Below are 21942 nucleotides of genomic sequence, written 5' to 3' on the forward strand. Positions count from 1 at the left end.
CATACTTCCCCTTGCGTACAAACAAATATACATTAACAGCAGGCAGTAGGTTTAGCACAGTGTATTTTGAGGACACAGTGCTTAGAAGGCCACATCAGACCTTGCCCTAGAGATCTAGCTACTAATTAGCAGAATCAGGTGTGTCAAATTATGGTTGAAATGAAAACCTACAGGACAGTAGATATCCAGGAACAGAGTTGGGCAGCCCTGGGTCATGTCGGAAATCAGCACACTTGTATACTCGATAGTAGGCAAGTGTGCTGACTGGGACACGGCCCCTGGGGGGTATTTCAGGAAGCAGGATTACTGTGTTAGCTGGATAACTGCGCAAGTAAAAACCAGAACAGCTCTTTTTACTTCAGTGCAGGATTTGGGAGGTTCTGGGTTTTACTCTGTGCAGTTATCCAGCTAACACAGTAATCCTACTTTGTGAAACAGGGTCTATGCAAATGTTTAAAAAGCTACTCAGAATTTGACCACAAGATGGAAGCAAAACCCTTTTGTTCTGGTATCTGAAAGCTGGTTTTAGGAATTCTTCAAAGCATTCATAGCATTTTTTCAGCTCATAAAAATCCCCCCCCCCCCCCCCACATTATTTTTTGAGGGGGGAGGGGGTATTTGGAGCCCCACTGGACCATTGGAGCACAGTTTAGTCTACAGTCAAGATTCTGAGTAACTAACTAGAAAACCAACTTCTGAAATCCCTCAGCCTGGTTGAAATTGTACCAGTTTCCCAGTTCACAAATAAAAAGCTTCTATAAGCAGGCAAACTGATTTTAAGAAGAATTATTAGTACCCAGACTTGGGTGACATTAGAAATGGATGAATGAAAGGATAGTTAATTGCACTGTATAGTAACAAATTGCTCCGTATCTAGACATGTGCATATTGATTAAGAATGTGTGTAAAGTAGTCTCGGGTGCATTCAAATGGATATTAAGGCCATGCAAGATGATGAATGGCGTGTATTCAGAGAGCATTGACCTTTGAAATGGACTTGCTCGTTTGACCCGGCCCATCAATAGTGGATGACTGACAGCGTTGTATTTACATTGATTCGTTTAGTCTAAAGTGTAGCTCAAGTGGGGCTGCCTGAAGTAAAGATTGAATGTTTTCCTCTCTAATCAGTCTTTCGATGTTTCCAATTAAAGATGTGATGGTCTTTACTTACCCTGCTTCCACAGTAATTCTCTTAATTAGACGCATTTAAAATGTAAATGCGGCGTTTAAGTAAAAGATGCGTTTCACACAGAGCCCACGCAGCCTCTTAACTCCAATGTGCAACAGTTTCCCGTGTGTTCGAAGTAGCGACACCTGAAATGTTAATGTTATGATAATTAGTCACTCCTGTTAATTTCATTATGTTAAAACAAAATGGAGGGGGGGGTCGCGCTCACCACAATCACTCCATCGCACCTATTTCACAATATGCATGGCTCGTTAAACACTAACTAGTTACCATGGAGAGGCACCGACAAGACGTTCACAAGAAATGCAGGGCTTTGAAGTTGCTTACATTTATGTTGAATTACAGGTCTGCTTGCAGATACTCGGCACCGCAAAGCAAGCATTCACATAAAAGGACTTTGTGGCAAATCATCTTTCCATAATCTGTCAAAAGCAATTATGAAAAAGCCCCACCCCGGTGCTGGGGGAGCGCATTGAGCAATGAGGTGTGTGTGGTACCGTACAGTAATGAGAGTATATGTAATAAATACTGCTCCGAAACATGCAGAGATACCTTCGAGCAGGAATGTGTGGGAGCGAACTGTCCACGAGCTGAAACAGATCCTGCACTCTTTTTTATCGAGAGTCCGGTTCCCCCTTTTCTCCAGCTTATATTTCATCTTTCCTTTCCTTTTATTTTTGACAGACGAATCCAATGTCATTGGCAAAAAAAAAAAAAAAAAAAAAAACGAGCGCATTTTACTGGGTGCGCTCACAGATGGAGGGGCGGGGTCATGAGATCCTTAAGCTTTATTTTTTTGTGGGGTATCGTGTGGCCGGAGACAAATGTTTCCACAATAGCTGCGCGATTCTCCGCCAGCTTCCATTTCTAGCAGATGGGAGAGATAAAGAGGGACTGGCCTCGTTCCTCCGGAACATCTCCCTCAAGGCTTCGGTCTCTGAGGGGATCTGAGCCAGTTACCTGCGCGTGAATACTGAAGAAGCTTCACGCGGAGATAAGCGATGCACGTGAGCGCTCTGTGGATGTTTGGGGCTCCTTTCTGCATTAGAGGGATTAAAACAAAGCCACCGGAGTTTCATGAGCATTACGCAAATCAATACCTCATTTGTACAGATTTCTGACCGTACGGGCTCGGTCAGGATTTTTTAACCATTTCATGTAGTCTTAAGTAAATGCTCTCAATCTACAGCTACTCTTAAAAGGGCACTTATTCTCTCTGCCAACCTTTTTAGAAAGATAAGTCTGATTACAGTAGACTACAGTAGAATCTTGCTCTTTTACAATATTTTAGCCAAAGAAAAGACACAATGGACACATCTGTAATGTATGCCCCTCCCTACCCCCAGGTCATCACCAGGCCTTTAAAGAATACCAAGCATCGTGTCATTTTTGACAATAAATGGTTAAATCAATTTTCAGAAGCAAATTTGCCATTTAATTGCTATCAGAATCTTCTTACGTGCTGAATCCCCCAGAAGCTTCTATCAACGCCATAGCCGACCGCTCATCGCCCGGAGGTGCTCCCCGCCACGGCTTGGTGTGAAGCTGCACCACGCGGCCCATCCACGCATCGAAACGGTGCCTCGGCTGCAACCCTGAGGGTAACGTTCTCAATGTAAATCACCGCAAGCTCGCGTCCCCGTACGCGATCGCGCGCGGGGCAGAATTAATCAGGGGACAGCGGTTAGCCTTGCCCATGCAGAGGCCCTGGCCTCACATGCAGTAGCCTGTTTACACACGTGGATTTGTGCAGACTTGTGGAGACCTCCTTCCCTGTGAGGACCCCCTCTGTGATAAATCAGCGGTCAGATTGAGCAGATGCTGACCTGGATGCTCCGCACTGGCAGATATATTTAGGGAGTTAACTTGGCACCTCCAGTAGGGGAAACACCACTAGATGCTTATCACAGTGTGTGTGTGTGTGTGTGTGTGTGGGGGGGGGGGGGCTAAATGTACTATTTTTCCACTAGATTTGTTTTCATGCATATACTGTAGGTGATGTGGTATAATTATGCTCAGGAACATATTAATCATATCACTTTTTATACCACCATATTTCAGTATAATAAATGCTGACTAAAGACTTATCATGATAGAAGACTATAGAAGGAGAGAGATCATACAGACTTCTACTTATGCCTCAAAAGTGACATAGCCACAATGGCCACACTGTGTAAAAACGTGGCCTGCTGCATTTGTCATAGGGTCCCATTCCGGAGGAGTGACCTCACATGGAGCACTCCCCACCCCGGCTCTGCACTGCTCCAAACAGATGAAGCGCCTGGGCACGGCAGGATCTCTTCTGGAGCACTTTGTACTAGAGTGCAGCTTATTGTTTTGCTAAACTGATGTTTTGAATTATGGGGCACATTAATTTAGGCTCTGAAGGCTCAGAAGTTAGGTTACATGTTGACAGAAAGTAGCTACAGTACCTACCATTGGTTTGACCATGGGCCCTGTATTGCTATTGCAGCAACAATGATAACAGGAAGTTAGCATCTTTTATTTTTATTATTTTCTTGTTTTTTTAGTGCTATGTTAATATCTAAAATATGCAAGAAAATGCCCACAATCGGTAGCACCAAAAGGCATGCAGTCATCTAATGGCACTGTTATCAAATAGGAAGGTAAACATGCATTAGCATCCTGTCACTTTATCAGTGAGCTATTGAGTGTGGTAGTAATGACCACCCACACGCGCGCGCACACACACACACACACACACACATAGACACACGCAAACACACGCACGCACACACACGCGCGCCCACACACATGCATGCGTACGCACACACACATACACGCACGAAGACACACGTGCACGTACACACACACACACATGCATACATGCATGCGCACACACACACACACTCATACACACGCACACATGCACACACACATGCATGCACACACACACACACAGATACTCACACACATGCACGCACGCACACACACACATGCACACACATGCCCACACACACACACACAGACACTCGCACATACATGCACTCTCATACTCACACAAAGACGCACACACACACACATGCATGCGTGCACACATACATGCACACACACACACACACACACACACACACAAGCACAAAAGCTTTAGGGTACATATGAGAGCCCACAGACCTCAGTGTGTTCCCCCGTGAGGTTTCAGCAGGTGTGTGGGGTCTGCGGGTCTCTCTCTGTGTTCCTGGCGGTGCTGAACGGCTCCCTGGGGAGTCGGCCCCCAGTGACCCGCCACGGCTGTCCACTCCTGTGGCTTCTGCTCAACGGCTCAGCACCCTCAGGAATCCGCAAATAGCTCCGCCTCCCCCCGAAGAGAGACATAAGCAACAGGATCAATAATTATACAGCAGCTACTGCACAATTTTACCGGAGAATTATACTTTTAATGGAGCCATTTGCATCCTCTTCCCACAGTCGCAGACATGATATGCCGGTCTCTTCTTTCAACTCAATTTTCCAAATTCTACTCTAGAGATGGCCTTTAATTCAAACACTTAAAGAAAAGATGTGCCCGCAAAGACAGCGCCAGGATTAAGGTGGGGATTATGGGACCAGTTGAGTTAGACTTGTGCGAAAGGTCCAATTTCATAAGGAAAATAAAAAGGTAAAACCATTATCATTCAAATTAAAATGAACCAGGACATTGAATAAGTAAATACATCCTGGGATTATTCACTTCTCCTCCAGCGGAAATGGCTAACATTGCATAACTGAAGCATTTACTTTGATACATTTAATACACACTTACCAAAAACTGGTATTTGTTTAATAACACCAAGATGCAGTTTCACCTTTCATATAAAAAGCATGTACATGTGAACACAGCTACGCTAAAAGATTTTACAAATACCTTAAAAACTCTTAAAATATGCAAGAGGACTGGGGTTTCTTAACACTATGCTGCACGTGCTTGCATTACATTTTAAGAATTTATCATTTTAAAGGCAAATCAATTTCTATGCTTTTTAATTTAACTGAATTGTCACAATTTTCTAAGGAATGCCTATGTTGTTTACAAAGTAAAGGACGCTAACAATTTAGGCTATTCATCTTGAAAGAAAACACTTAAAGACAATTGCATAATTTCTGGTTTCAGATGAATCCTATAATTCAGAAAAATTAATTTTGTTTCTTTCACCGTAGACATGCTGTATGAATATACAGTATATTAATTTTCATGAAGAAAAGAAAAAATTTCCATCAACTAACACAACATATCTATGACTAAACCGAGCCTCTTCTCCACACCTAATTCAACCTTCCGATTAAGTCATCAAACTGCAAATTACACACTCTGTACACAGCGGTCCTACAGAACTGAGAACCATAACACCTAAACAGGGCCATGCAATATTATAGCGCCTTTACAGTAACTCAGTTAGATATTAGCCTACGTAGTTTCCTTCCGTTGTCAGGAAATAATTACCCCCTCAAGGCAGATTGCAACGCTGTAAACCCAAATCCCACAAAGTTCGGTAGAGGATGTGTAGCTATTATCAAAGTTCATTGTCATCAGGTGCGCATTTTAACAGGATTTTGAACCCCCTATAGACACAATCAGAGTTTCTTACAGGATGCAATGAACACCGTTTCAAAGTTATTTACTGTAAACTGAACAGAGACCATTCATAGCGTTTCAATACAGTTGAAGACCAATTGCAATGACATTTAATGTCGTTGTTGTCAGATCGTTCTGCCTCATGGTGTCAGTATAGAGACAACTCTGAAGTTGCTCATTGGAAGAAGTGGTGGGAAATTATTTTATGCAGTTAGGTATCAGATTGCCACATTTGTGTCATTTCTATTACTAAATATGCATGCATTATTTTATTTTTTATTTGACCAGACAATGTTGCTCATTACTGGAAGCCTTGCACATAGACTACAAGAACTATTCTTGAACATAGCCTACATTATGAAAACATATATTAACACGCAGTACTGTATTAGAAGTTGTTAAGGCGTTTTGTCGACGCGCTGATTCTTCGATGGTGGATTTACCATCGAAGAACCTCTTCTAAATCTATTACCAGTGCAGTGTTCATAAATCACGCGCGCATCTATCTGCGGAGCGGGACTGACCTAAATTTAAATCACGTCCAAGACGCAATTTAATTATCCGCATGTGTCATGAATTACCTCCATGAATAGCTATATGACATAAAAAATAATACTTGCCACATTTTCAGAAAACCCCAAAACGCCTACCAAGAGTGCATTTCATTAGGCGACGCTTAACAAACGAGGAAATTAAAAACAGTTCCATTCTGCAGCCTACGTGCTTGATACTTAAATACATTCAACAGATTATCTTCGGAAAAGTCAAATTAACTACCCTATTGTTCAGAAAGAGAAAACAAACGAACCCCCTGTGGACGTATATGGCCTGTCGAAAGCAATGCCGTTCAGACTTCAGAGCCTTTTCTGTAATGCAATAAACTGTGAGGCACCGTTTGCATTAGCCAAGATCACACAGTTGCATGGAAAAGGTAACCAGTTTCCGTCTTTTTTCTTACAAGGGTCTAAACTCGAATAAAGCTTGTTATTAACGTACGCTTTTACAGGGCACCAATGTAGGTCTGTATCGCTTGGATACGGTTTTGATGCTCACCGCTTTGCAATGACCTCATGGTGCTACTGCGAGGGAGGAGTTCGCAGCTCCCAGTGTCTCTGTTCCGTGGATTCATGTGGAGATAAGCGCAAGGAAAAGTTTTCTCTCGGGCGTTTCATGTCTTAAAACAGGTAATTGCCTTCCCCTAATCTTCAACATTTGAAAGGTCGGTAGGCTTTTAGATTAATTTTTGCTAACGTGTGCATGTGTTGTTCGTCTGCGCGTAGCCTACAGAAACATTGGGATGGGAAAAGTAGGAATAAAAACTTTCGTTTGAGCTAGGCGACCAAGTTAGACTAGAGGTTGGTGAAGGTACGGATTGGAATGTGTTTGGGCATGTCTTTGAGAAATGGTATATTATATAGTGTGCTCTAGAAATTTTGGGCAGCATTAAATGTTTTTGCAAAATGGGAATTTAAACCTGTCGTGAACTGTCTCAGATTTACCAGCACCAGTAGTAGTTTGACAAACTTTGACGCGCGGTTTAGTTTGGGCTAGCTCGCTAACTTGCCTGCACGTTAAAGTTAGCCTAGGTACTGTAATTGCTATGCAGTGCACTGTATCTTGGCAGCTAACGTTCATTCGTATTTCGTTTCTCAGTGTCCTGTCGTGAGACGTAATATGTCTACTTTAAAGAATAATAGTAATGTATTTACTTGAATGAAACGTATAGCAGGCGTATGAGCTCTGGATAAAAATTTAAAGGAAAAGTTGTTTACCTCAAAAGTGTTGAAACAAATCGCAAAGCTTACTTCTTATACATTTGCCTTTGAAAGACTGCATGGTCACTGTTTAAGTAAGTTTACCGTCCCAAATTCTTTTCTCGCTTTAAACTGACAGCCGCAAACGAAACTATTCTGGTAATTTAGCCTTGTGCGGTAGGACTGTTTACCCTTGGCTTGAAAATGTTATCGATATAAACAATGGTAGTTGGTGTCAGACGAATCAATATTGAATATTATTATAAAGCCAGTGCGTATAACAAAGCCAATGCGTTGTTATCCACACTTGTGTTGGGCAGTCAGCATTTTCCAAAAGCATGCTTTACAGAAAAAAAGCACAGTTGCTATTTTGATAACTTGTGTGAACAAAAAGTATTTTAATTGTTCTGAAAATCGTGACCCAGCCCATTTATAGCGTTGACTCATTTGATATGCAACGGGCCAGACATAGGCTATTGGCAGCAGTGCCAGTGGCTGCAGTCAGTCATTGAGTCATCTGTTATGAAATGAGCTCTGAGCCTCGTTAGACCCCAGGTGTTTTGGGGAAAAAAAGCTACTTTAACTCTCTCTAAATGATTCTCATGCTGAGCTGTCAGGTTTCATTTTGATCAACAGGCAGATGAAATCGAGGAAGAACCCTGCATTCCATGTCTTTGCTGAAGAGTGTGTGAGTTTACAATGTAGTAGACTTTGGAAGTCACCCTAAATAGTCAGAAAATTTGGTTAATGGAAGTCCAAGCTATGAGGAGTTACTAAGACTTAGTACAGAAATACACCAACATTATTAATTACTTTATCTTGTATTGATTCAACCGTGTTCAGCCCTCTCAGAAAGGAGTACTTTGGGGCCCATTTGATCAGTCTGTTTCCAAACAAGTTAACTCAGCTTTAATACTTACAATGAGTATTGCATTAATTGTCATAATTCATCTATGATTACGTATAGCTATCCCAGCCTTGATTTGTGTGCTGTTTATGGTAGCATTTGAGTTGTCGTGGGTATGACTCTATGGATATTCAATGGCTTTGTTTTGCTGTTATGTTAGCATTTGGTTGAGTTGTCGTAGGTATGACTATGAACATTCAAGGGCTTTGTTTACCTGCAGTAGTTTTGATACACCAAAGCAGCAAACAGTTGTGTTCCCATGTTCTTGGAGGCACCATTGTTGTTGTTGTCACACGATAAAATAAACGCCTCGATCAACCGTTTGGAGCTCCTTTTAATGAAACCGCCGACTTGGGTGTTTGTTTTACGTCTAACTGACAACAGGGTCTGCGTCTCGGGGGAGAGTCCCGTTCCCATGGTTTTAAGCCAGTTGGCAACAAACAGGTGCCCGGCACCCAAAGAGGCCAGGTCTGGCGTGGGGAGGCCAGGCCGTGGGGCTGCTCTGACCTCACAGGAGTAATGGAGTATGTGGAGACCACACAGGCCTCTGTTATGCTTCTGTTTAGAAGTGGACTCTGCAGACTAGCACTGTGAGGCTGAGCGCTGGGTGCGAAGCGGTTTCTGCCTTGGCGATCGCGTCCTGTTTACATGAGCTAATCCACAGCTGTATGAGGCGGGTCAGGTTAAGACTGCGGTGAGGCCCATTGCAAACATTAGGCTATGCGTACTGCGTCTCTCTTACACAAGGCCTGCTTGTAGAGATTGCCATAATCTGTTGTTGAAACAAATGTCTATTTCCACGCTTGAAGGCATCATGTTTGCCTGTGTTTGTAAATGAGAGCTGTGTGTGTTGCGGGGTCCTCCTTGATGGGGGGCTTCTTACCGTCTTACGGCTGTCTTGGTGGCTTGAATGGCCTGTCAATTCTAAATGATGTTTTTGTAGAAAATGAGTTAGGCTATATACAGATAAATTTTGTACTTGTCATTCTTTACTTGTGCGTAGTGTTAAAAATGTCAGAAGTTTAAAGTCTGGATGTAATTCCCGTTTTTAGAAAGTTATGAAAGTGATGAAAGCGAATAAACTGACAATAACTTTAAAGCTCAATATCTGAGAACTGTTGAAAGGACAGACAGAAGCCTGTAATTCTCAGGTGTCCCCGTTGTGAAGGGTATTTGTGATAACACTGCCGGTGGCTTTGGCCTTTGGCCAGTGTATGTGACAGTAGAGGCTTGCCGGTAGTGTGGTGTTGTTTGCAAACCTGGCGCTCCGCTGCATCTCCTGAAACTTCTCGGGTCATTGGGGACAGAAATGTGTTGACACGTTTGGGTTTAACCAGCACTGAACCACATCCGAGTGCCGCTTGTGTCATTATGTGAACCTGGCACGATCCCCATTACTTGTATTCATTATAGCATTATGAGGCTATTCATGAACCCCAATATTTTTTATGTGTTGTCAGTGAATCAGGTCCCCCCCCCCCCCCCCCCTCATGAAAAGGCCTTACCGGTTTTATTTACTTAACAAGTAGGCCTAGTCCTGGGCAACACATTTATAGCATTTGGTGCCTGAAAGTTTTTAGTTAAAATGGTGGGAAAAGAGCACGTTAAGTAGGCCATAGTTCTACGGTTGTTTGCTTCCTGAGACCTCCAGGGTACTTTGGATGAAGATTTAGGCTGTGTTCTGGGCATGGGACCTTCTGGAAAAAATGAAGTGCACACACAGCTACTGTACCACCCATTGAAAACTATTTAAAGTGACCTCATCATGTTTACTGAGAAAATACATTTCGAAGCCTGTGGTGGTTTGGTCGAATGTTTTATGATATGTTTTTCAGTTTCCACATTCAGCAGAATGAAAAATTCACTGAAGTAAAAAAATATTTCACATTTGTGGTAAGCTGTGAAGAAACCTAGCTGTCCATTTCCTGGCTTTGTGTGGAAAGTGAGCGTGTGCTTCCACAGTATCAACAATCTGATTGCAATTGACATTTCTCTAACTCGTTTGGAGAAGCTCCAGAGATTTTTATGGCACAATGCTATTTGAAACTGGAGATTGCTCCTGGGGACTTGGAGGCTTTGAGGACGGACAGGCTGGTTCTGAGAAGGGCCTGGGCACTGGTGTTCAGTTCGATGTGTTCTGCCCCACCCCTCCACACTGTCGAACACCCTCGCTGCTAGCGTTGTCCGAGCCGGGAACCCGAGGTAGCCTATGTTTGAGGCGCGTACGGTCGGAGCTGGTTTCTGAACGGCTGAACGAAAGTCTTGTTTTCTTTCCGGTTCTTTCCGAGGCCTTGAGGCAGGCCGTCGCAATATGAAAATTCCCGTGCTTCCTTATCTGGGGGGCCGTCTGCGCTGAGCACCTGGGGTATGTCCCTTTGGCTGGATGGGGGTGGGGGAGGGGGGGGGGGTTGAGTTATGCCTCAGACACCACACATCTGCTGTAGCCATGAGGGCTGAGGGATTGGAGTTCCTGATCTGCAAAAGGAGTTTCCTGTCCATTCTCTCACCTCTCAAGGTAAAGTAACAGGGGAAAAAAAAAGCGGCTGGAACCTGGAGATGCTTACCGCGTAATGGGTAATCCAGCCGGCCTGGCCGGGGCCCTCGCGTGAAGACACGCCAGCTATTTGTTAAGGGAAAGCCTGAAGACTTTAAACCTTGCCAGTTAATGTTTAACTCCCGGCGAACGGCAGGAAGCCCCAGACGCTCCGGGAGGCGGTCCGCCTGCGTGTGTGAAAAGCCAGCACACGGCCCCCCCCCTGTGGGGGCTGGAAGTAGGGACCACCTTTGCCGCCCGGGCTGTTGCTACCGGTGGTCGTCTCAGCTGTGTGTACCTGTGGCACTCGGCCCCGTTTCACCTGTACTTATGGGGACGGCGTCTGGTGCCTGACTTAGGAGCCCGGCAGGAAATGGCTGGGATTCCGAGGCACAGCTGCTGCCGTGCTTGAGTCCAGATTATAAAAACCCTACGATGACGTGATTGTTTGATAGCGGCTTTATTTCTGATTGGGCGAAGGTGCGCTGCTTCAAATCAAGTGAAGGAGTAGCTCTAATGGGCTTTTGAAGAGAACTGATAAGGCAGGCAGGTAAATGTATACCTGGCTGGGGTGAGGCGACCTGTGGCTTGGAGGTCAGCCCCCAGCTCTGCTTCAAGTTTGATTTTAAAACCCACAACATAAACTGTAAAATGAGTGAGTTTTTTCATGGCATTAAATCACTGCTGACTAAGGTGAAATATTAACATTCTGCCAGGTCTCTGGAGTCTGGAATCCTACAAAAGCGTGCAATATAGGCTACGGGGTGGATTTTATTTGTTCGTGTTTTAACCGTGTGAACGAAAGCTAGGCTGAACGTACCGTTTGCTTAAGCGCGGAGGCTTTGTGTACCGTTGTGCGCGTAACGATGACTCAGACCGGTCGAGTGTGTTGCGAAGGGGAAAGACGCGCGGCTCTGATGCTTTGTCTTTCCCCCCCTTTCCCAGTGGCACGGCGATCCGTTCGTGTCGGGTCATGAGACACTTTCCACGCCCCTGGGCGCGACCGTAAATTCTGCGAGTGGAAGCGATTAGCGTCAGAAACATGTCTGAACCCTTACCCACGGTCTGGGGAGGTTAGCGCCGGTCCAGAAGAGAGGGCCTCCTCAGGCGATTCAGACGAGACGCTTGAGCACATGTGCCGTATGCTGTCTGGAATAAAGCTCGACCCGGGCCCGTTCCAGGAGGAACAGGAAGCTTGGAGATTTTATCAATGAGCTTGGCAGGTTTTTACCTGCCGTCTGCCAGAAATCACCTGGCCAGGACTAGTCCATTTGTTTGAAAATATGTTTTTTTATTTTCAAATGCGGGAAATTTAAAAGTGTTTTCAGAAATGTCCATTCCGTCATACGAAACCTCTCACAGATTTATGTGTGTAGGCGTCATTTCCCTGAGCTATGCAGCTGCGTGAATGTATAGCAGTGACACACTGTTCTGGTTTTACCCCCTTTGGTGCTAATGATGACAGCGTGAAATTAGCTGGCAGAGCAGCACGATCTTTCCCATGCTAGTTTTGTATTACGTTCACTGGATGATACTGGCCAGGAAATTTTCACAGTGTGCCTTATATTTCGGCTTGTGGGGTAGAATCATAGATGGTAGAGAAAAATGGACAAAGAGATAATGACGTCACCCATTCATGTTCTGAGGTTTGCGTACAGGGGCAGCAAGCCAAAACCGGGGCACTGCCATTGTGTTTGTGCAACAATGCTAGCGCACTGGAGCTAGAAGGCAGAGTCCCATGACTGCAGGGGGCATGCCCATGTCTGGGAAACTGGTGTGTCCTTTTTGTTCTTTTTTTTCTCACATCCAATTGCATTTAATCTGTATGTTAGCAGATATGAATGCAATCGATATGACGTACAGCAAATTAACTATCTGGTACATATTTTGGGTTATAATCTTGAGTGTGTGCAAGTTAACATAATGGTTGAATGAAGTTACTGTTAACAATGCTTAGTTAACATCAATTTACTGTAGCTTGTGAATTTTGTTAGCTGTGCAGATAGATAGTTCGCTAGTGAGATAGCCTAGTTCGCTAGCTAGTTGACATTTTTTACAAAATGCTGAGATGTAATGCTCTGTCATACTAGACTATAAATCTGCCACTGATGCACTCTGCTTTATTCCCCAGGCAGCCAGGGTGGGCAGTTTTAGAATATGGTCACAAGGTAGTTTATGGTAGGCCTAATAACTAGTTAAACCACAATTTCATCTTTTGAAAGTTTATTGATTTTATATTTCCGCAGAGAACACTGGCCTCTTTTTTGGCTTACTATGTTGGCTTAAAATAGGGTGGGCAGGGTTTTAAGTTCTTTTTGCAGCAAAAGTATTGCAGTTCACTCGATAGCCACTTAGGGAAAAGGCTTCAAATACGGAGGTGGGGGGGGGGGGGGTTCCGTCTGGGTAGAATGTTTACTGTGTGTGGTTTTAGTTTTTTTTAGTGCATTGAACTTTCAGCAAAGAGTGAAACCAATACTCATTTTGTTTCTTGACTCTATCTCTCCTATCTTTCTTCATCACGTACCTTGGGGATTGGTCAAATCCAGCCTCCCTAGAGTTTTAGCGAAAAGTTTCTTTTTGTTTCTTCTATCAATATAAAATTGATGAATGAATAGAAGAACATGTTGATTTTCACACTCCTTTTAGTCTTTCTCTTCACTGAAAGGAGTGTGAAAATCAGCCGTTGCCTTAACCTTGAAATTGTCATTGATTCACACACACTCTTGAGTCAATAAGATTGTCTTTTACTGCATTGGTGCAGTATTTCATCTCTTCTTTGTCATCTAGGACACGTGTATTTTAAGGCCAATATTGGCCTGTTTTCCTGTGGTATTTTGAATGTTCACACAATTTACGTTCTGTTGTCACGACCTTGTCTTTGTCCTGAAGGTCGGTGTTCACTCTTTGGAAATGAATGCGGGAATTTAATCAGTCGGTTTAACATTTCGCCCAATTTCAGGATCACTCTCTTTCAGTCAGCTCTTAACCAACACAATTGGCTGATTGCAGCCTAGGACTGACAGAATCAGTGCGAAGTATGCCTACTGCTCTATGTGAATAGCCCACATGCATTGCAGTTGTCAGTTATATTTTTTGCTTCATTGTTTTGCATCTGGGGACAATTTAGTACTTTAGCCTTATAAATTCTGACTGCGTTGACTGCTTGAGAGTCTGACATCGAAGCATAAGTGCTTCTGTTGCAGCAGTCCTGATGTATAGTGTAGCTGTTAGGAGCAGTTTTAGTCTTCATCTGCTGTTCTTCATTCAGCTTTTTGGGACTCAATGTTCTTTTCAAAGCAGGAGAAAATAACATGCTAGAAACTGCATTTAGTTTCCTTCAAGCAAGAGTGGAAAAAAGAAATATTGGCATTTGTGGCACATGGTATTTTGAGAACAAGCTGTACAGAGAGAAAACCAACTGGTATAGTTGGTTTTCTTTGTGCAGATTCCTCTCAAGATATTGCTCCTGGAAAAAAAAGAAGTTATTTACTCAGTCAACATCCATTGAGGTCAAATGGTTGAGAATAAGCTCTCAACAAAAATCCTGGAAATCATCCAGTTTTTAAACCTTGTTCATCAATAAAAGCAGATGCAACGCAACTGATAGGCCTAACAGAAACCACTTTAACGCACAGAGCAGAGAGTAATAACTGCAGAGTCAGCCACGGTGGGAGTCGTGGTGTCAACAAGGAACCCACCGTAGGCAGTGAGATGGAGATTCATGGCCTACTTTGGAGAAGGCTATTTAAAATATTGTGTCAACACAGAGAGAGATGAAAGCATTTCCAAAGGCAGAGGTGATAATATTTACATAAGTGAGAATGGTTCATTTGGTATCCTTACCCATCTAGTAATCGAGCTTGGTAGGGAGAGATAATCACGAGACGCTGCTAGCTGTACATGTTGTGGCTGAGGCTGCAGTGCTGAGTATAGTTTGGCATGCCCCAGAGGATGAAGCAATAGACCGTATCAAATAAACTTGATAAGTTCAGTATGGCCACTCTAGAGTTATGATAAAAAGGGGGAAATGACATCATTCAAGTTGTGACGCGGGCTCGACCCAAGTGGAAAGCCAGATTATTCCGCAGATAGAACGTGAATCGAGAAACTAGGCTAACCCTTCTGACTGCCTTCTGTCTCCTTCAAGTGGTCAGCGAGAAGCTGGCATCCACACGGTAAACAAAGAGTTCTGTTAGACCTATTGCAGTGCTTTAATGTAGGTGAGACAGACAGATTTCAGATTAGAGGACTATTTGGAACATTTATCAATTCAGTTGTTGGGAGAAGTGGGTTGTGAGAGAGAAGGTCTGAATCAATAAGGCATCTGATCTAGCATGGCCTGAGGGGCAGTGTGCCAGCTCGCCACAGAGATAGGCCACAGACCACAGGAATAAGTTCACACTGTTGTACCCCACAACCCGTTCTGGAAAACAGGATAGTTTGTGGGATTTGGAGGTGAGAGCAGTTCTGAAACAGCATAGTTAGCTTTGCTAAAATAAGAGAAAACATTAACCAATTATTCTTTTAAAATTAAGCTGTCAGGGGTTGATAGAGGCTGATTAACGGTTGCGGGTAATTCATTTTCCAATGTTTTTTTTTTTTAGCGCTGTGGAATTTCTTGGGTTTATTAGAAGATTGAGAGAATTCCGTACATCCTATCTGCACTTCAGCAATCATTCAACCGTTGGCTGACTTCCAAGCGTGATGCTTTTTATAATGAGGCGGGAAAAGGTCAGGGGAAAACCGAGGGCCGGTCAGATTCTTTACATTGCGCACATTCAGTGGGATGTGTTTTGCAATGGGGATTTAGAGAATACTCTCTAAAAAAAAAAAAGGGACAGTGTTATTAAAGGAAAGCATTCTGAAGTGCTGGATGTTTCTGTTGTATGTGAATTGGAAGATTCTCACCTCCCAGATAACGTAGGTGCAGGTGATGAAACGCGATCGCCTGGGGAGAGGAGGCTGCAGGTAGATAATTAAGCGCGGCATTTGTGAGAAGAACGCCAATCAGAGCGGATTAAGCAGGTTATTAAATGCCCGCTACTGGATTCATATGTGATTCGAGGAAAATAAAACCTACCTGAGTTTGAATAGAATTATGAGGATTGAGTCTCACTTATAGATGCCCCGAGGGACACATAGACTACTTATAGTGAAGGAGCAAGGCATTGTGGGAAGGATGAAAACTACTGTAGTAACTGAGGGAGGTCTGGACTAACAGGCTAGATTATTGCTTTTTTTTGTGAGGTCTCGTCATTGAAGCAAGAATTTTATGATGGGTGTTATGCATGATTCTGCATTTTAGATGCAGAATTTAAAAAGTGAAATGAAAAAAAGGAAAAGCATAATAAATGTATGCTGCATTTGAACAATTGTAGAACACAGTTCAGTTCTGAGTCGACATGTTCGTATTGGTTCTTTAAACCTACGTAGACTGCTGAACTATTCTTTAAACCCCTGTTATGTTCTGAGTAAATATAGCCTAATATTGAATGCTTTTCAGTTTTGAATGTGCTCATGCATACAAAAGAGATGCCAGTTGAATATTCAGGAGCACCAAAGGGGAATGTGATTTTTGCCATCTTGTGCATTCAACACCTGTATGAGTGTTGCCCTAGGTGCCCAATTACAGAATACTTGGCAAGCTAATCAACTTGAATAACAACCAAAACTGTAGGCTATTAATCTTTTGTTAATCTAATAACTTATTAATGAATTACCTCATCTAAACCATTCTATAAATAGTCAAACTAACCTTCACAAGGTAAAACAGCTTGCTAGTTAGTAGTAAGTTCACATTTAAAGCTAGGAGTCTTAGTTTAGTTAATATTTTGTGTAACATTAGTGAGAATGCACCACAGTGTGAATACCTACTGGTAGTTAGATTAGGGTAAACGTCCCTATTAAGCCCACCAAATCCGCTTTTCAGACATTTTTAATGTATACTGCCCCAATTTAAGTGAGAACATTTTAGTTAAAATGAAAGTCTAATCTCTCATTTGAAGTGTCAATAATTCATTTATACCAATTTCTAATGTTTTTATTGTTTAATTTGTCAAAATATGTCAAAAGTCTGGCATGGGCTTAATGGGTACCTAACGTACCCTTTAAGCCCATGGGTGTTCCAAATAAGCCCACTTCATGATTTATTGATAAATAAATAAATATTTAAAAAATCTTAACAATACAAACTTGTTCTATTCAAATCTGTAATCTCTTAGCTCTCAATAGCTATTTTCATTTTGTCTCCACTCCTATCCTATGGCCTGTAAATGGCATTTGAAATAGGCATGACCAGCCTTTCTGCTGTGTTGTCAACACAGAAAAAGCTAAACTTACAACATGTCTTCTTTGGAATGTAGCCAAAAAACTATTTACGAACAAAATCAAAACTATAGTGGAAATTACTCTTCAATACTTCATCTTTCAATATGTGTTGTCATTTTGTCTGTATCTCTATCCTATGGTGTGCTGTTGGCATTTGAAATTGGCCAAAATTTCTGGTCCAGTCAGCTGGTTGAAAGTGCAGGTGTTTTTATGAAGATTTCTGAAGACCGACTGACTGAACGAAAAACAATTTCAGGTTCAATACTAATGTTCTAAGGATAGTAAATAAGTCAATTTCAGGATTTACAATTAAACAATAACTTTTCTAATGTTAATCACATTTAGGATAGTAGTTTGAAAACATTGTAAAAACACATTTTAAAACCATTCAGTTCATTGTGGAGTAACATTAAAACATACAGTTCATTATGAGGAGACATCAGTCATAACATATTGAAGCTCATGTATCATTAGCCTATAACTTAAACAAAATAAACAAGAAAGATGTCAACATTTCTGCAATTTCTACTTTCTCCTAGACTAAACGTAGGCCTATGCTCTTTGAGGTGATTGTATCGTTTTAGTAAGGCTATCATTTGCTCCATGCTCCATCTTAGTAGTGTAACATAACATAGGTTATAGGGTGGTCTAAGCTTTATTTTATTTGTTTGTTTCAATCTTTTGCCCACGTTGTGGTTGTCTTTGTCTTACGCTAACAAGTCGTTCATGGCTTTCATCTTGTTTTTCTAGATTTTCAACGACCTCATGATTGCGCAAATAGAATGGTCCAGGTCCCTACAGCCCTGCTTTGCAGAGGATGAACTTGCGCTTCTATCATGCGTGGGCATGAACAGTAGTTCTTTTGTGTTCTAGTCATCTTAAACTAAAACTCATCTGAAAAGTAAAGATTAAAAAATTATTGCTAATGTTAAGATAGAACACAGGCCTATCCAGAATGAATTGACCTATGCAATATCACTGATATTTAAATGTGGGTATTAATTATCTGAATTATGGAGCTGATTCATCAGGTGAGGTCAAAATTAGGGAGGAAAATGGTTCAAAGGTCAAAAGGGAGAAAATCCCCATTGAAACACAGTAAAGTGGGCTTAATGGGAACAGGTGGGCTTAAAGGGAACATCAGTGAATTTATGATTAAAAGACAGAATATTTTATTCTACTCACATGACATTAAAAAACAACTATATGAAATAAATCTATATATGGTGCACTAACATAATATGAAAAGTATAAATTGATCATGTAGAGAAGTAATTAGCTATACTCGTTTACATCCACCTCAGTCAGTGTGATTTTTTTGCTAGAGTCCCCTTTAAGCCCACCAGGTAAAAATGTTGATTAAAAAATAAATAAAGATAAACATACACATTTATTGTCTATTTAACAGTATAATAATATAAACTGCATACAAAAATATAAACTATACATGTTTATCATGCTTTATGTCATTGCAATGAACCATACTATGTAGCTACTGTATTGATGCAGCATGTGGTCTGTTTGCTAGCGTGCTAAAACTCATATTTTGATTTCAAAAGACACAATATTTCTAATTCAGGTAATATTCTAACATATGTCTCATTCAAAACACTAATCACTTAAATTTTGATAACAAGTGAGTACTTTCCAAAAACAGGAGTAGAAATATACAAAAAATGTTATTTTCTGAGGGTACCAAAATCACCTAAGTTTTTTTGCAACTTCTTCTGGGATCAGCAGGCACATGCCACACATGTGCTTCGATAACTCAATATCGATAAATGTGATTGACTTACAATAAAAAGTGTCATTTACGTAACAAGCAGCTTCATTTGAGAAAACATCACACAGTAAAAAATTATGATGTAGTTTTTTTTGATTTGACTCAGAAGTTGCAAGTGGGCTTATATGGTACGTGGGCTTAATAGGGACGTTTACCCTACTTATCACATTCCTTTTTTTGGTTACTTTTACCACAGGTGAGCGTTAATGGAGTTAAGTCATTCGAAACAACAAGAGTTTATGGAGTGTGCACTGTTGAATAGTGCGTCTGATATAGGCTATTATTAACTATTAATGTCAGTTTGTTTTGAACACGGGTGAAGTTGGCCAAAATGCAGAAATTTACAGGGCATGCCCTTTGATAATCAGATTTCTGAAAGCTACTGTGACCTTCGCTCCTAGAAATATAGAAGGCTTTGAAGGTCAGAGGTGAAATCCAGATTCCAGGGTTTTGTTTCCTAGTGCTATTTTCCAGAAGAATGTAAGTCCCAAGGTTGCAGGAGATTGTAGCACAGCGGCATGCAGGTTTTTTTTTTTTCTGGACAGAGCGGTGTGTTATAACAGCGGTGTGAGGACTGTGAGAAACTCATTTTCGGTTCATCGGTCGAGACGGACGGGGAGAGGGAAAGGAAATGACCGCCACTGGGAAGCACATCGCGAGTCTGTTTGGAGAAGAGGGGGAAGTATGTGTTCAACAACAGAACCGACTGCGGACCAGGGCAAGCTTCGGATTATCACAGCACATGCGCTGAAAGCGCTACGATACGTAACCAAGAAGTGGCACAGTATACTGTGTAACTTGAAGAAGAAAAATATGTTCAAATATGTTATAAATGTACCGACAAATTTAGTCCTATTTAGCTTTATTAATTGACATTTGCCATAAGTCATTCCATGGCTTGAAAAAGTCTTGTGGTGTGTGTCACCCCCATCAAGTGTTCAGTAATTGCTTGGGAGAGCACCTTCTTAGCTGCTTGTAGATGGGCTACTTAGTAGGTTTGAAGCCAAAAGGTAGCACCTTTCAGTTGGGAGATAAACAATAAACAACGATGTTTGTAAAAAAAACTATTTATTATATGATGTGAAAACCTGCAAACAGGTGATGGCTTTGTGTGATACGTTAAATAGGTTTGGCTGGATTTATTTTGTTTCTTTTTTTAATTCGTCGTTTTGTGACATTTTATTTTTCTTTTATGGTTCTGAAATGCATCTACATGTACGCGACCAGGTGCTATGATGTTTAAGTTTAGAAGCAAGAAAAAGCGATCTGGATGCTCATACAGGCTTTTTAAAATATTAATTTTAAAAGAGTATCATGTCAGAAGAAACATGCAAACTGACAATGCTGCAAAAGGACTGTGTTGCATTTATGGTTTTGCATTCAAATCAAAACCATCTGGGATCTATGTGGTGGCTCATTTCTTTGCTGTTGTGTAGGCTAAGTCCAGTTCTGTTGCAGCATCATTTATCAGTGTTTATTGTGGCCTACATATTGAGTATGTTTAATACTGAATTGCGATAAAACCTTGTGTGGTGGGTGGCATTGGCACCATGACTTCCACATTGGCTGAAGTCAAAGTGAATTACGTGCCACTGTGGCTCTCCTCATTGTGCTGTTGTGTTGTTACTATGTTCCTCATCTTCATCTCTATGTTCACTCCAAACTCAAGCATTCGTCATAGGCTACATTTTGTGTGCCAGGTGTTAGAGAGATAAGAAGTTCAAGATCCAGACTTCAAGCCTGCAGCAGTGGGTACGGATTTGGGACAAAATGGTGTCCAGTGGGTGGGAATGGAACATTTTAGCAGGCTAGGAAGTTTCTCTTAACCAAGCAAGGTTGATCAAGCTAAATTTAGGCTAGGCTTTGGCGGGGCGATGGGGAGAAACATCAAAGAGCGGTGATGTAGGAAACGCAGCCCAGGTCAACAAGGCACACAGCAGGCCGCAGGAATGGTTGGGTCCTCTGCGAGATAAGAGCCCGAGCCAGTGTCCTGCAGACTCCATGCGTAGGTGCTGGAGATAAGACCCAGAGCACTGGCCAAGCTGAGAGTCCTGGAATGATAAGATTCTCCCTAATCTAAATGCACATTAAAGCCATGGAGCTCCCTGTTCCGCACAAATAATTTATTTACTTATTTATCTGTCTATTTATTTGTTTACTTATTTATTAGCATTTAGCCTTTAACTTTAAAATAAATAAAGGTCGTTCATCAGAAGCACAGGCCTGTAATGAGCTGTTCCAAGAAAACTGCGTAACCTCAAAGGCTGAATGAAGTAGCCTACCTGATAAAATGAGTAAGTATCAATGGAGAGAGCAGTTGTAGAGATCTTTTGTAGATCTTGAAATGACTGAAGACCTTGTGCTTCAGAAAGAAAAAGTCTTTCAAGTTGTCAGTGTCTTTGCTGAACCAGGGGAAGAAAAACGGAAGGTTTTGAACGCATCAATAAAGGATTCCTGGCCTAAATGGGGGCAAACTTGAAGTAAAGCATTTTTGGAATTTCCAGATGTCCTCCATATTTCTAATGAATTGGTGATGATAGACCCGTTATGAAGAGAATACAGCCTTTGTTCTATGTCACAGATGGGTGAATTTTGAATCCATACTGGTTTCACAAGGGCTTCTTGGGGAAGACTATGCAAACTGAATTTGGGCATAACGAATTAAGGTTTATGATGCATCACTTTGGTGGTGTCATGGTAAACCTGTCAGCTGTTCATTGAATTTTGTGCTCCAATCTAGTGGTTGAATTAACTTAATACAATAAACTCCATAATCTTGGATGAGATTGTTTGAATGGACCTCGACAGTTAGTTTCAAACTGTGTTGGCAGTGGTTCTGTTAGTTTAGCCCTCTGAGGTGAGAGCTGATTGTGCTT

The 21942-nt window shown here is 41.8% G+C and overlaps 1 protein-coding gene and 1 long non-coding RNA gene across 7 annotated transcripts in view; one reads left to right on the forward strand and one right to left on the reverse strand.

The window, feature by feature from the left end:
• Positions 1-1959: 1959 nt before the first annotated feature.
• On the reverse strand, positions 1960-6558 carry LOC118213755. The gene is made up of 3 exons (XR_004762508.1): positions 4325-6558; positions 2649-2784; positions 1960-2228 (listed from the first exon to the last, which is right to left on the reverse strand). It is a non-coding gene; the product is annotated as an uncharacterized LOC118213755 (long non-coding RNA).
• A 267-nt stretch (positions 6559-6825) lies between these two features.
• Positions 6826-21942, forward strand: part of LOC118213753 (protein TANC1-like) — a 138681-nt gene continuing 123564 nt past the window's right edge. For 2 of the 6 annotated variants that reach the window (XM_035392869.1, XM_035392868.1), the window contains exon 1: positions 6826-6946. The gene's annotated coding sequence lies outside the window, so the exon portion shown is untranslated. The remainder of the gene's footprint in view (positions 6947-21942) is intronic. The other 4 variants (XM_035392862.1, XM_035392861.1, XM_035392864.1 and 1 more) reach the window with 2 other exon arrangements.

The sequence above is a fragment of the Anguilla anguilla genome, chromosome 15, assembly GCF_013347855.1.
Source record: "Anguilla anguilla isolate fAngAng1 chromosome 15, fAngAng1.pri, whole genome shotgun sequence".
In the NCBI taxonomy this organism is placed as follows: Eukaryota; Metazoa; Chordata; class Actinopteri; order Anguilliformes; family Anguillidae; genus Anguilla; species Anguilla anguilla.